Consider the following 15,293-nt stretch of genomic DNA (forward strand, 5'->3'; position numbering starts at 1 on the left):
TGTCATATGCCTAACCCTATCAATGAGTATCCTACCATATATTTTACCAGTCACACTAAGTAGGCAAATACCCCTATGGTTACCACAAACTTCTCTCTCTCCTTTTCCTTTGTATAAAGGAACAATTATACCTGAATTCCAGTCCTCTGGAACCCTTCCCTCTTCCCAAGCCAATCTACACAACTTCCATATCCACTCCACAACAATCTCACCCCCATACCTAAGCATTTCACCACACACTTCATCAATTCCTGGGGCCTTTATCAACTTAATATTCTTCATCGCTTCCACTACTTCCGCCCTACTGATCTCTTCCTCCCTCCTCTCATCTCTTCTTCTCCCAGCCATTCCCCAACCGCTTATACTCGCACTGCTCTCACTCTCCACATTCAACAAATCCTCAAAGTGCTCCTTTCATCTCCTCAGTTTCTCTCTCTTCTCCACCAACAATCTATTATTCCTATCTTTCACTCCCCTACTATTTCCCCTTTCACACTGCCTTACTTTCTTTACCTCCTTCCAAAACAATTTCTTACTCTCCCTCCATTTCACACTCAGATTCCTCCCAAACTCCTCATCCACTTTCTTTTTACTCCTTCACCAGTCTCTTAACCTCCCTTCTCCTGCTCACATATACCCTCTCTTCTCTCTCTCATCTTCTCCCCTACCTCTACTCGCTAACCATTCACTAAATGCCTTCTTCTTTTGTTCTACAGCTCGTTTCACCTCATCATTCCACCATGCTATCCCTTGCACACCCTTGCATCTCCTCCTCGCTCCACAAACCGCCTCACACGCTGCGCCTATCTCTTCCGTGAATATCTTACATACGTCTTCCACCCCTTCCATCTGCTCTAGCTCATACCTTCCCAGTCTTTCTTCCACTATACTCTTATACTCTGTCATTTTCTCACTATCTTGCAATTTCTCCACTCTTCTCACAGGAGTTGCTTCCTCCTGTCTTCCCCTTCGTCTCCTCAACTACTTTCTTTGCAGCTCTACTTTGGCCATCACTAAGTGATGGTCCGAGACTCCATTCCCCCACCCTCTCCACACTCTTGCATCCAACACTTGTCTTCTCATTCGCTCATCCACACACACGTAGTCTATCATTGCCTTTCGTTCAACAAGTTCACCATCCATCCTCCTCATTACTCTCCATGTATACCGGTGGATCATCTTATGCCGAAAGTAGGTGTTGGCTATTGCCAACCCCTTACCAGCACAGATGTCCACCAAAGCACTTCCATTCCCATCTCCGTCAGCTGGCACACCCCACTGACCAACCACTCCATCCACTCGTACATTCCCAACTTTGCCATTCATGTCTCCAATCAACAGCACTCTCTCGCTCCTCTCAAACTTGTCCATACACGCTTCTACACTCGCCCAAAACTCATCTTTCACTCTTGCCACTCGATCCTCTGTCGGGGCATAAACACATACAATCGCCCACGCTTGTATACCTACTTTCATCCTCACCCATACAATCCTTGCACCCACTGTTCCATACTCTCTTATATTCTCCTTCCACTTCTTGCTTATCATCAGACATACTCCCTCTCTTGCCCTCTCATTTTCATTGACTCCCGCACATATACCTAAACCATATTCCCATTCTCTCACCCTTTCACCTTTCCATTTAGTTTCAGTCAATCCACATATATCCACTTTTGCATCCTCAAGTACCTGAACAATCTCTCTTTCACTTCATCATTCACTCCTCTCACATTCCACGTTCCCACCCTAAGAATGTCCTTCGTCCGTTCCTTAGTCGTCAACGTATGGTCCGTCCTGGTCCGAGGCGCTTTGTTCGCTTTTTTAGTTGGTTCTTTTTATGGGGTGGGGCACTAACCCACCACCAACCCTTTTAGTCGCCTCGTACGACAAGCAGGGATACTGGGGGAGTATTCTTGAAACCCCCCTACCCCCAGGGGGTTAATAATAATAATAATAATAAAAATAATAACAACAACAACAACAGGTGGGGGCGTTCACCATCCATTCATTCAGTGTAGTGCTGCTCTCGGGTGGCTGCCCTTTCCTCTCTTCTTTCTTTCCTTCCTTCCTCTGTCTTTCTTTCCTTCTTTGTTTCCTCTTCCTTCTGTCTACAGGTGACTCTATACCGAATGACAAGCCATATGGTTTCCTGTACACCAGAAAACTATTTACTACGCTGGGTGGTAACCATATAACCAAATCATGGCTCCTGGTGGTTAGTGGGTAATTAAGGCCCTCCAATCGAATTGAGTCGGTGCAGGTTTATATCCAAGTGGTGGTTGGGGTTTACTGTTCATGTAATGCCACTCAGGGATAGTGAGGCTGGTCCCCCTCATCTTAAATGTGAGGACCAACTTGCCTAGCCCCGGGCTCTTACGCATTTCATGGGGCAACACAGGATTAGATAATGATGATGATGGTGATGATGACAATAATAATAATAATAATAATAATAATAATAATAATAGTATTAATAATAATAACAATAAGAAGAAGAGCAGTCATAGAGTTCAGCATTAGCGTCCACCAACTGATTTGACGGAATATTTGACTTTGCGCCGTGACCCTGACCTTCGACAGACTACTCTCAATATCAGTTTACTTCATTCTTGTCTAACTTTTTAATAATTCCACTAACGTTCGTTCAGATAAGATCAGTAATGTTTGAGCTGACTTTTGCCAGTGATCTTGAAATTTAATCTTTCCCTGCTATCTTGCCTTTTCATTGCTATCAGAAATAAATTTCTCTTTTACTCTTTTTGTGTTTACCTGGAGACTTCCATAAAGTATAGCTTATATCAGGCAGAATCTGTTTAAGCTGATCTTGTCGTGGGAGGTTGGCCTTTGACCCATCGCACTCCAGAACACTACCCTGTAGATCACACTCCAGGGTGATCCTCAACTCATCCACCAAGCTAGATCCAAAGCAGATCAAAACTCTTTTACTTCTTTTATTCACTTACAGATACGTGGTTCGAGCTTTGACCTTTTCCTGTGACTTTGACCTTTGGTTGATTGTTTTCAAAACTGTATCCCTCTGTTCTTCCTTTTGTTCTTCCTTGACCTTTGACCTGTTGTTCTCAAAAGCAGTACGTCTGCTCCTTGGTCGGTTGTCAACCCATCCACCAAGTTGGCTAAAATTGGATAAATTTTTTTTGAAATATGCTGAACTGTCACACGGGTCACACCTTGTCCTGTGATCTGCCCCTTACACTGATTGTTCAGATTTAATCGCTTCATTCTTACCTTACTGTCAATTATTTCCCAAAGTTTAGATAAAAACTATACAAGTTGATCTTGCTAGCCCGTCATACTCTACTTTGACTTAATGCTCTAACAAACAGTTGGTGTCCATGAGGCCTACCGTATTTGTCAACCTTTCCACCAAGATTCCTTAAATTGATTCACACACACACACACACACACACACACACACACACACACAAGTAGCTCCATTATCAGACCGATACAGAGAAAGATATAGCCTGAATATTCACACACACACACACACACACACACACACACACACACACACACACACACAAGTAGCTCCATTATCAGACCGATACAGAGAAAGATATAGCCTGAATATTCACACACACACACACACACACACACACACACACACACACACACACACACACACACACACACACACACACACACACACACACACACACACACACACACACACACACACACACACACACACACGTATAGAGGAAGGAGAGAGAGAGAGAGAAAGAGAGAGAGAGAGAGAGAGAGAGAGAATTCTGCATATAAACAAAAAAGAGCATGTTTTGCACTGTCTTTGTTTTTAGCAGCTCTGGGCTGTCTTGTAAGTGGCATAAAAGGCTTGGTAACACCTCTTACTTTGCCATTTATCCTGCTTTTTACACAACAGTATTCTCCTATATATTTAGCTTACAAATTATGTCGGTAGTGGGTAGTTAAATTGTAAGAAATTTTTTAGATGCCCTGCACAAAATAAGTGGCTGAGGTACAGGTGCTGGGAAAGGTAAGACAATCACTAATTTATATCTGATAAGTATAGAACACATGGTTGTTAGATGGGATTAGCCTGCATCCCACATTACAGAGTGCAGTTTGTAGTGACAAGTATTAGTTCGCGGTATGAAATAATTTACTGACTGCGTAAATATAACACACACACACACACACACACACACACGCACACACACACATAATACTCACGGCTACACAGAGAGGTGGTGAGTGTTAGTGAGGAGGAGCAAGCATGCACTGACGTAGCCAATGGCCTTGTAGCTGATGTGAAATTAAATCTGAGCACGTGATTGAGTGGGGCAGGATTGAAGGGTCTTGGATGTTGATGTATGAGAGAGAGAGAGAGAGAGAGAGAGAGAGAGAGAGAGAGAGAGAGAGAGAGAGAATGTTCATATGCTCCACTTCAGATCCGCTATTTCTTTCGTGTTGCGGGGACGGTTCATTCAGCGTTATCATTAACTATCCTACATCATTTATTCACATATTTCCACTGCCACACCCATGCCCACACCAGCAGACTGAGCCGTCCCCGCAACACATCAGGCATCCCCGGCTGTGTTTTAGTGTTTAGTTAGGTAAAATTTACAAACCCAGTAGATTATATAGGCTTTATGTAACTCAATGCAGAAATGTAGTAGTAGTAGTAGCAGCAGCAGCAGCCGCAGTAGTAGTAGTAGTAGTAGTAGTAGTAGGTAGGGAATCTTACACACACCTTAGATGACACTGTAATGTAAACACATCATACATAGAGACACACACACAATGACTGTTCTTAAATAACTATAAAATATATTATACATAGAATCTCATTGTATAAATATATAACCAATCACAGTAGATAAGTCTATAATATAATAATAATTAATATAATAATAATTAAAACTTTAATTTTAATGTATAAAATTAATAAATATAGCTTCAATTAAATAACAAATTTAAACATATTACCCTAGTATTAAATACACTATTATTATTAAATGCAATAGTAATAAGGATATTTTTAAAATAATATCTATATAATAGGACTAATGTAAACTGCATGAAATTACAAACTACAACTACTTACTCAACCCTCTCAAAATTCTCTTTTGTATTCAAAAGAAATACTAAACAACCCTTGTTAATGCCAATGTGCCTTAGTAAACCAAGGTGCCTCTATCTTACCTCCACAACACACCACAACCACACATCACACATCACCTGTCACAACACCAACACACACACACACGCACACACACTGTCCCAACACCACACACCACACCACACTCACCCCTATACCATAGCGTCCGAAGACCCAATATCACTACACACACACACACACACACACACACACACACACACACACCACCCTCACCCCCTACACCGTAACGCCTGAAGACCCATTACCAATAAACAAGGCTCCATAGTATTGCACCACACCCATTGGCCACCTACTTAACCCTTGAACAAAGAAGCGTTGTTTTACTTCATATCAAACTTTAAATACATAACATCATCAGTTCAGTCAATTATTAGTATAAGACAGAACAATTAGATATTAACTGATATGCAAAACTAGAGAAAAACGAGCAAACTGCTTCATAACTTAATCTTATTATCTACAAAAATAGAAGTAAAACAAGCACATTCTTCACTTATATCAAATCTTAATTCAAAATTCGTGTAGTAAAATAGTAGTTCTAGTAACATTATATTTAATTTTGAGTTAAAAGTACTACAAAAGGTAGCCAAAGTTATTATTATTAATACTGTACCACAGTGTAAAAACTTAAACACCATGGCCACGCCACAGTATTGTTGTCAGTGCTCCAGTAGGCAGCATAAGTGTATCAGGTGCTCATGTGCAACAAACAGGTCGCCGTGTACATACTGTAGGATGGGACCTTTCTGTATGAATGTGTTAGGGAATCACAGCCCACCAGAAGCGGCACTTGACCGCTTCCAACATGGCAGGCGACAGATTGGTGACATGGAAATTGATGGGGCGGTCACTAACAATATACACGATCACACGGACATGCGTGGTGGTGAAAGACCCCGTGATGAAGCGAGGGGTAGGGATGGACGCCAAAATGCGAGAGATATGGAAGCGCTGGGTGGGTTAAATCACAATGGGGAAGTGAATAGTAGTGAAGTTGGGGGTGAGGAACATCATGAGGTTTATAATAGAAATGAAACTCAGGATGAAGACCACTATAGAGGAGTGCATGAAGGAGGGAATCATCCAGGTATTATACGTCCTCAGAACGGTAGTGACACAAACAACGAGGAAGCAGAACAGCCTCAAAGGTCTGTGCGTGAAGGTCGTCCCACATACTGGATGGGCAAATCCCGAGAAAATGCAGTAACCTGGGTGAACACCACATATAATGAAATAGTTGGATGGTCCTCAAGTAACCTTTTTGAACCTCCCAGATGAAATGCTACAACTGACATGATCAAGGAAATCACTCGCCTGATAGCCAACTACAACAATAACTCACCCATTGCCTCATTCTCTCTTAAGGTCCTTGCACTAATACCACATCTCTTCCCCAACAAGACCCGCCCAAGAGCTAGCATTGCAGAAAATATTAAGGCCATCCAAAGGCGGGTTGAAACATGGAAAAGAGGTGAAATCGACAACCTACTTGAGGAAGCAAGGGCCTTGCAGATGAGAATAAACAACCGAGGCAGAAGAAATCAGAATACCAACGATGTGGCAAGGATTTTTGGCAGCAAGATGAGACAGGGGAAGGTCTCGATGGCAACAAGATCCCTGTCAGCTGAATCAACAAACGGAGTACTTGACCTGGCAGATGAAACAATGCAACAACTTAAAGAAAAACACCCAAGTGCACGACAAGCAAGTGCCCAGTCAAAGCTTGACGGCAACTACACTCCTCCCAGTCCCATCATATATGACAGGATAACTGGAGATATGGTGTGGCGGAAGGCAATGCACACACAGGGAGGGGCAGGACCGTCAGGCCTGGATACAAAATCTTGGCGAGTAATCCTCAGTAACATCAAATTTGGGGATACAGCAACAGACCTATGCAACATCATTGCCTCACTGGCGAGGAAGCTGGCTTCAGGTCAGTGCAGTAACATCGAAGCACTGACAGCTTGCAGACTAATCCCCCTTGATAAGAATCCTGGATGCAGGCCCATCGGGGTGGGTGAAGTTTTAAGACGGATTATAGGAAAACGCATCATGGAGGTGGTGAAAGATAATGCGAAGCAGGCAGTTGGCAACCTCCAAGTGTGTGCAGACCAGCAGGCAGGAGGTGAGGCATCAGTACACTCCATGAGGAAAATATCTGGGGAAGAGGACTGTCAGGCAGTATTATTAGTTGATGCCTCAAATGCATTTAATTCCATCAACCGGGAGGCAATGCTGCACAATATCAAGGTTAAATGCCCAGCATTTGCCCAATATGTGGAAAACACCTACAAAGAACCAGCAGACCTCTACATTGTGGGTAAGACAGTGGCTTACGATGTTGGTGTAATACACTCCACAGAAGGAACTACCCAGGGGGACCCCGTTGCCATGGCTATGTACGCCCTGGCGATGACAGTGCTGCAACAACAGATCAAATACGAGGCCACCAATGTAAAACAGGTAGCCTATGCAGATGATCTCACGGGTGCTGGCAAGGTGGAGGATGTGAGGAAATGGTGGGACCTTGTAACATCTCATGGCCCTGAAATAGGTTACTACCCAAATGCAAGTAAGTCCATCTTGATCGTGAAACCAGCTTACTATCAAGATGCACAAGAAGCATTTAGAGGCACAAACGTGATAGTGACCAAGGAAGGTCAGAGGCATCTAGGGGCTGTGACTGGAACTAAGGACTTCAAAGACATATATGTGAGTGATAAGGTAAAGAAATGGGTAGAAGAAATTCATACACTATCCAGCCATGTAAAAACAGAACCCCATGCAGCATACAGTGCATTTACCTATGGTGTAAAGCACAAGTGGACCTTCGTGATGAGGACCATACCAGACATCGAGTTGCTGCTACAACCACTGGAGGATGCAATCAGGGATTCATTCCTCCCATCTCTAACCAATGGCCACATCCCCACACCAGAAGAGAGGGACCTTCTAGCACTACCATCCAGGATGGGAGGCCTTGGCATTATAAATCCAGTAGCCGTGGCAAGCTATGAACACAGAAATTCACTCAGGCTCACCGAATCCTTGTCACAGAAGATCTGCGCCCAGGTTGAGACGAGTGAAATCGACCACCAAAGGCAGAAAGACATAAAGACACAGATAAGCAAGGAGCGTGAAGCAAGACAAAAAGACCAACTGCAGCACATAATCGAGCATCTAACACCGGACCAGTGCAGAAGAGTTGAAATTGCACAGGAGGTTGGGGCATCGAACTGGCTCACAACCCTGCCTCTCAAGGCAAAAGGCTTCCACTTCAACAAACAAGAATTTTTTGACGCCGTAGCCTTGAGATATGGGTGGCCAATAGAGAACCTACCTCAACACTGTGCCTGTGGCACTGCCTTTGATGCAGACCATGCAATGGTATGCAAGAAGGGAGGCTTTGTTTGCATCCGACACGATGAAGTACGCGACCTCACTGCCAAAATGCTGCAGGAAATATGCCATGATGTCACGATTGAGCCAGCTCTGCTACCCCTGGACGGCAAGCACTTCACCCACAGAACAGCAAACACATCAAATGATGCAGGAGTGGATGTCAGTGCTCGAGGTTTCTGGACACGTGGGCAGAGGGCGTTCTTCGACATCAGGATATTCGATCCCATGGCAGCATGTCATCGTGAACTGTCTCTCGAAGCTGCACACAAGAGGAATGAACAAGAAAAAAATTGAAATTATCAAGAAAGGATGCAACATGTGGACCACGGTCGATTCACTTCCCTTGTGTTCACGACATCAGGTGGGATGGGTCCAGAGGCTGTAAGATTCTATTCGAGACTGGCAGAGGTTCTTTCTGAGAAGAAACATCAACCGCTGAGTTCTATTATGGCCTGGATAAGATGTCGACTGTCATTCTCCCTCGTGAGGTCTGCTCTGCTGTGTTTCAGGGGCACAAGATCATCAGCCCTCAGGCCTGTCTCTCTGGCGGGTATGGATTACGAAGCTACAGTGGTCGAGAGTCGCGTACACCAGCGACTCCAATAGTTTAATGTCTTTATTTACACTGTAATATCAATAAATAAAAAATAAAATAATAATAGTAATAGTAGATGGTTGGTAACCACAGTCGTTGGGGTGCTTGGGGCCAACGGATTGTAATATGAGGGTTAGTGTTAACCTTCACATTACAACTCCAAATGGTGAACAGTATTAGCAAGGTTGGTTTGGATCTTCACAATATAATTCACCAATGGATGGAGGTGATATATTAAAAAAAAAAAAAAAGTAGTAGTAGTAGTAGTTGTTGTTGTTGTTGTAGTAGTTGGTGTGGCTGGTAGTAGTATAGTAGCAGCAGCAGCAGCAGCAGCAGCAGTAGTAGTAGTAGTAGAAGTACGGTAATAGTAGAAGCAGCAGCAGCAGCAGCAGTAGTAGTAGTAGCAGTAGTAGTTGTTATAATAGTAGTAGTAGCAGCAGCAGTAGTAGTAGTAGTAGTAGTAATAGTCATAGTAATTGGTGTGGTTGGTGGTGGTAGTAGTAGTAGTAGTAGTAGTAGTAACAACAGCAGTAGTTGTAGTAGTTGGTGTGGTTGGTGGAAGTAGTAGTAGTAGTAGTAGTAGCAGCAGTAGTAGTAGTAGTTGTAGTAGTTGGTGTGGTTGGTGGTAATAGTAGTAGTAGTTGTAGTAGTTGGTGTGGTTGGTAGTAGTAGTAATAGTAGTAGTAGTAGTGGTAGTAGATGGTGTGGTTGTGGTAGTAATACCAGCAGCAGCAGCAGCAGTAGTAGTGGTAGTAGTAGTAGTAGTAGTAGTAGTAGTAGTAGTAGTGGTAGTAGTAGTAGTAGTAGTAGTAGTAGTAGTAGTAGTAATAGTAGTAGTAGTAGTAGTGGTGGTGGTGGTAGTAGTAGTAATTGCAGTAGTAGTAGTAGTAGTAGTAGTAGTAGTTGTTGTTGTTGTTGTTGTTGTTGTTCTTGTTCTTGTTATAATAATAATAATAATAATAATAATAATAATAATAATATTAATATGTACATGCATACATACATACATCATGTAAACCTGTTTTCCCCCCATGAGGAGCGTAGGGGCCCTGGGCTAGGCAAGTTGGTCCTGACATTTAAGACGAAAGTGACCAGCCTCACGTATCCCTGAGTGGAATTAAGTGAGCAGTAAACCCCAACCAGCCCTTGGCTATGAACCAAGACAGGCACAGTCCGGTTGGAGCGCTTTAAGTAATATCATTATCACCATTATCCTCCAGATAATATAGGTGTACCGTAGTAAGAATAGCAGTAGTAGTAGTGGTGGTAATAGTGGAAGTAATGGTAGTGGTAGCAGTATTAGTGATGAAGGTGGCAGTGGTAGTTTGGGGCAAGTAGTAGCCGATTCGGTACACAGCTGGTCTGCTGTCCTGATAGACGCGAATTCAGTTTCTGGCTGAGCAAGGAATTCTTTGAGAAACTGAATTTCGTTAAAATAACCTTTACTGATCTACCAGAAAACCCACCGACATGTAAAAGTACCCCCGCTAATACCAATCCACCAATCCTGTATGAGTCAGCCCTAGCATGTATTCAGTATGGACTGTGGGTGTTAGTGCCCAAGTGGTGACATGTGGAGGCATGTGACACAGCCAAGGCATGTATTCAGTATGGACGGTGGGTGTTAGTGGCAAAGAGGTGACATGTGGAGGCCTGTGACAACCCTAACATGTATTCAGTATGGACGGTGAGTGTTAGTGCCCAAGTGGTGACATGTGGAGGTCTGTGACACAGCCCAGGCATGTATTCAGTTGGACGGTGGGTATTAACGTCGAAGTGGTGACATGTGAAGGTGAATGAAGTATCACCGGTATGTATTCAGTATGTGTGTGTGTGTGTGTGTGTGTGTGTGTGTGTGTGTGTGTGTGTGTGTGTGTGTGTGTGTGTGTGTGTGAACAAAACAGCAAGCCCAGCACCAGACCTTGGGTGGCCGTTGTTTACGATAATGTTTTAGTTTCAACGTAATAATGCATTAATTTCGTGCCGCAGCGTGTTGATAGTTATATAATATAATTTTAACATATCCTGCTGTTCTGTGTTTGTGTAACTGTAGTGTGACCAGGAGTTTTAAATATGAGGTCAGCTTGAGATGTAACTACCAGTTAAGAATGACGGGTGAGGGTGGGTTGGGTAAGGGTATGGACGAGAGTTGGCAGCTGGTGTGGAGGCGAGTGCAGCTCGTTTCGCTCCCTCCCGCCTCCCCTCCTTCCTGGGTATACAGGGTTAGGGAGGGGCTGCTCCTGATCACATAGTGTCCGTAAGTGTACATTTGATCACAAACTCGTCTTCAAGCAGGTGACGCCATGGGTTCACAGAGAGTGTTGCTGCTGCTATCATTTCCTTCCTATGGCAACTAGTTCTGAAGGATAGTTTGCTTTATTTTTTTATTTTTATTTTTATTTTTATTTTTTTTTGTGTGTCCGACTCTGGGCAAAGGCTTCAGGGCCTATATCTCGGGGGCAGTAGCCTATCCCAAGGCCCAGTAGTCCTCCTACACCTCCACATGTCACCACTTCGGCGCTAACACCCACCGTCCATATTGAATACATGCTAGGGCTGTCTCATACAGGACTGGTGTATTGGTATTAGCGGGGGTATTTTTACGACATGTCGGCGGGTAGTCTGGTAGATCAGGAAAGCCTGCTTTTTTTATGAAATTCAAATCCTTAAACTGTTCCCTGCCCCAGCCGGGATTCGAACCTGCGTCCATCAGGACTGCAGGCCGCCTCTCTACCGATTCAGCCACCGCCTCCCCCACATTATATATATATATATATATATATATATATATATATATATATATATATATATATATATATATATATATATATATATATATATATATATATATATATATATATATATATATATATATATATATATATATATATATATATGTTGGATAAACTTCATGCATTACAAGGTGTTGAGGGTAGCAGCAGACACAAACTTAAAAGTGACTCAAGAATATTTTCAGATAGTTCGTTCACGGTTTCAGAACGAAAACATGCAGAATTCCAATGAAACTTTGTTTTTTTATTGCGTGTACATATGTATTAGTGGTGTAATATTATAATTAGTAACACAAAATATTAAAAGAAATCTGCTTATATATATATATATATATATATATATATATATATATATATATATATATATATAGTAAGACCCACACATGTACCAAATAACAGTACAATATAATAAAATATTAAAATCTAAGAACTATTCATATAATAACTATATAAAAAATACATTTACACGTAGAGCAGAGCAGATATAATACCCACACACCCACACCCACACCCACACACACACCCACACCCACACACACACACACACACAGTCATATATAACTGTTGACGCCAGATAAGTGTTCCTCTCAGCTACAGATGCACTCCCACTAACGTTCGTGAAACAAGCAGTGATGTATAAAACAATGATTTATTTAACCAGGAACTTCAGATAACGATATTTTTCTTAGAGCAGGTAAAATAAAAACGTCGTCTTATATATAAGCAAAGTAAAATATTATAATTACCAAAGGGGATAAGAAATAAATCTCTTCAAAGTAATGACAACATCACCTGAGAAGAGTTATCAGGGAGGAAATTCCTTGTTGTTCATGCCTCTGTTCCAACGTAGTTCAGTCCTTTATCTCTTGCACTATCACACTCCTTTACCTCGTTCATTATCACAAGCCTTTATCACTGACCTTAAAGAACTTAAAAATCTGTGTGGGGTGAGCTGTCTCTAAGAAGGGATTATTATACCTATGCTTCTTTTACCTCAACTTGTCCCAGATTTTCGTCCATAATGCAGCTCATTCTATGCAGCTCAGTGTCAGGAAAAAGACAGTGCTGCAGCTCTACAACCTTTCCATAGCACTTCTTCGTGACTAGCACCGTATTTCAGAGCTGATCTTTTGTGCCAACTCAGCATTCAAGATGGAGAGATGGCATTTTTCTGGGCCAAGTTGGAGTAAGAGGAGTATATTAGTAAAACATTCAGAATAATTAAATACGTGCGTTCCGGAGCTGGTCAGTCAGTGTTACCAATCTTTAACTTGCTGCTGCTACTACTACTACTACTACTACTACTACTACTATTACTACTACTACTACCACTACTGCTATTGCCATCACCACCATCACCACCAGCTATTACTACTACGACTACCACTACCACCACCACCACCATCATTACTGCTACTATTACTGCAGCTACAACTACCACTACCACCACTACTACTACTACTACTACTAGGGGTGATCGAATTTCATGCCACCAGTACCAAGTATCCAGATTGTGAGAGTTAGCCAGTTCCGTCGGATGTAAGCAAACCAGTGACAAAAATACTGCCACTTCGCTCCCATAACTAAGGTGCCTACTTAAGTGGCTTAGGCTTTGAGTCACCCTAACACCTCTTCCTAAGAGATTTATTTTGTTCGTTACACCTTCCGGTTTTCCCCTGTGTTACATAAATCCTTTCAGTATTAACTTTACGTACGTAGTGTACCAAAGGATATTAACCACCCACACCCAAAAATAAATCGGTATGGAAGAGGTGTTAGGGAGCTTCCATAACGACGACAGTACAGGTCTATGTGATATACGGGGCGTCTTGCGAGATGTTTTTTTCCTTTATTAAACTTCAGGTTATGCTGGAGCCAATATCGAGTTTTCAAACATGCCATATAAAGATGAGCCGTAATTACTATACGCTTTTTACTCTAACTTGGCCTAAATTTGCCATCTCTCCACCTTCAATGGTAAGATGGAGAGAATGAGACTAGTATATAATGCCAGTCACGAAGAAGTGTTGTGGAATGGATGTAGAGCCACAGTATTGCCTGTTTCTCCCACTGAGCTACGTGAAATGAGCCGCAGAAGGACGAAAATCTGGCCCAAGTTAAAGTAATAAGGCTCGTATTCCCGTCATTTAAGGAAGCTCCCTAACACTTCTTCCTTAGTGATTTATTTGTGAGTGTGGTTGGTTAATATCCTTTTGTTCATTATTTATGCAGAGTGTGGTAATACTGGAAAGATAAGTGTAACATACATGAGGACAGTAACTTGTAAGATAATAAATCGTCTAGGAAAAGGTGTTTGGGAGTTCCTCAACCGACGACCCTACTGACCTAGGATTATAATGACCTTGCGTGTGAAATTTGAGGGTGACATTTTCCCCCCATAAGGTCATCAGTAATAGTGGTTCCTTAATGGCTGGTAATTAGACCCTTAGGCCTGTATCCTCGTTAGTTAAGGAAGCTCCCTGACATCTTTTCTTAAGCGATTTATTTTACTTATTACTCCTTACTCTCTTCTTTTGTGTCATATAAATCAATCCTATACCTCCACACTCAGCATAAATAACATATATATTGATATGAACCAGCCATACCCAAAACAAATCGCTTAGAAAGAGGTGCTAGGGAAAGTTATTTTATAGGCTATGGTATTTACATCGTTTAAAGATTGACATAGTTGGCATTCATAGCACACAAAAATATGTTGAAGTGTAATGTGCCGCGTAAATCGCTAAGGAAGGGGCGCTACGAAGCCACCAGTGCCACTTACAATACGGTCCTAAGATTCGTTTTCCCAGGAAGGACAAGGAAAGGAAAGTGTAGTGTTGCCGTGTCTTTTGTTCCCTCTATAAAAAAAAAAAAAAGAAGAAAAAAAAAAGAATAAAAAAAATGTAAATATACTTGTTTCAAGGCCAACGAGAGGCGAGTGCAGAATAGCCCTATGGTTCGTATCCTAGCACCTCTTCCTTAGCGGTTTATTTGTGGATATGGTTGGTTAATATCCTTTTGTACGTAATTTATGCAGAGTATAGCGAAAGTGGAAGGATTTATATAACACAAAATACAAGAGTAAGGTGTAATGAGCAAAATAAACTGCTTAGGTAAAGGTGTTATGGAGCTTCCCCGAGAATACGAGCCCGTCTCTAGTTCCTCCTGCAAACAACAACACTAAGTTACGACAAGCAATCGTAGTTATATATGTCTGAGAATCGCCGAGAAGGAAAGTAAAAACAAAGAATTGTCAAGAAAGAATGAGAGAATCATAAATATGTTTGAGAATCAATGAGAAGGATAAAAAAAAAAACATGAAGGAAGATCC

This window comes from Coenobita brevimanus, chromosome 16 (genome assembly GCF_032717465.1).
Source record: "Coenobita brevimanus isolate Jiangsu-jjx chromosome 16, ASM3271746v2, whole genome shotgun sequence".
NCBI lineage: Eukaryota > Metazoa > Arthropoda > Malacostraca > Decapoda > Coenobitidae > Coenobita > Coenobita brevimanus.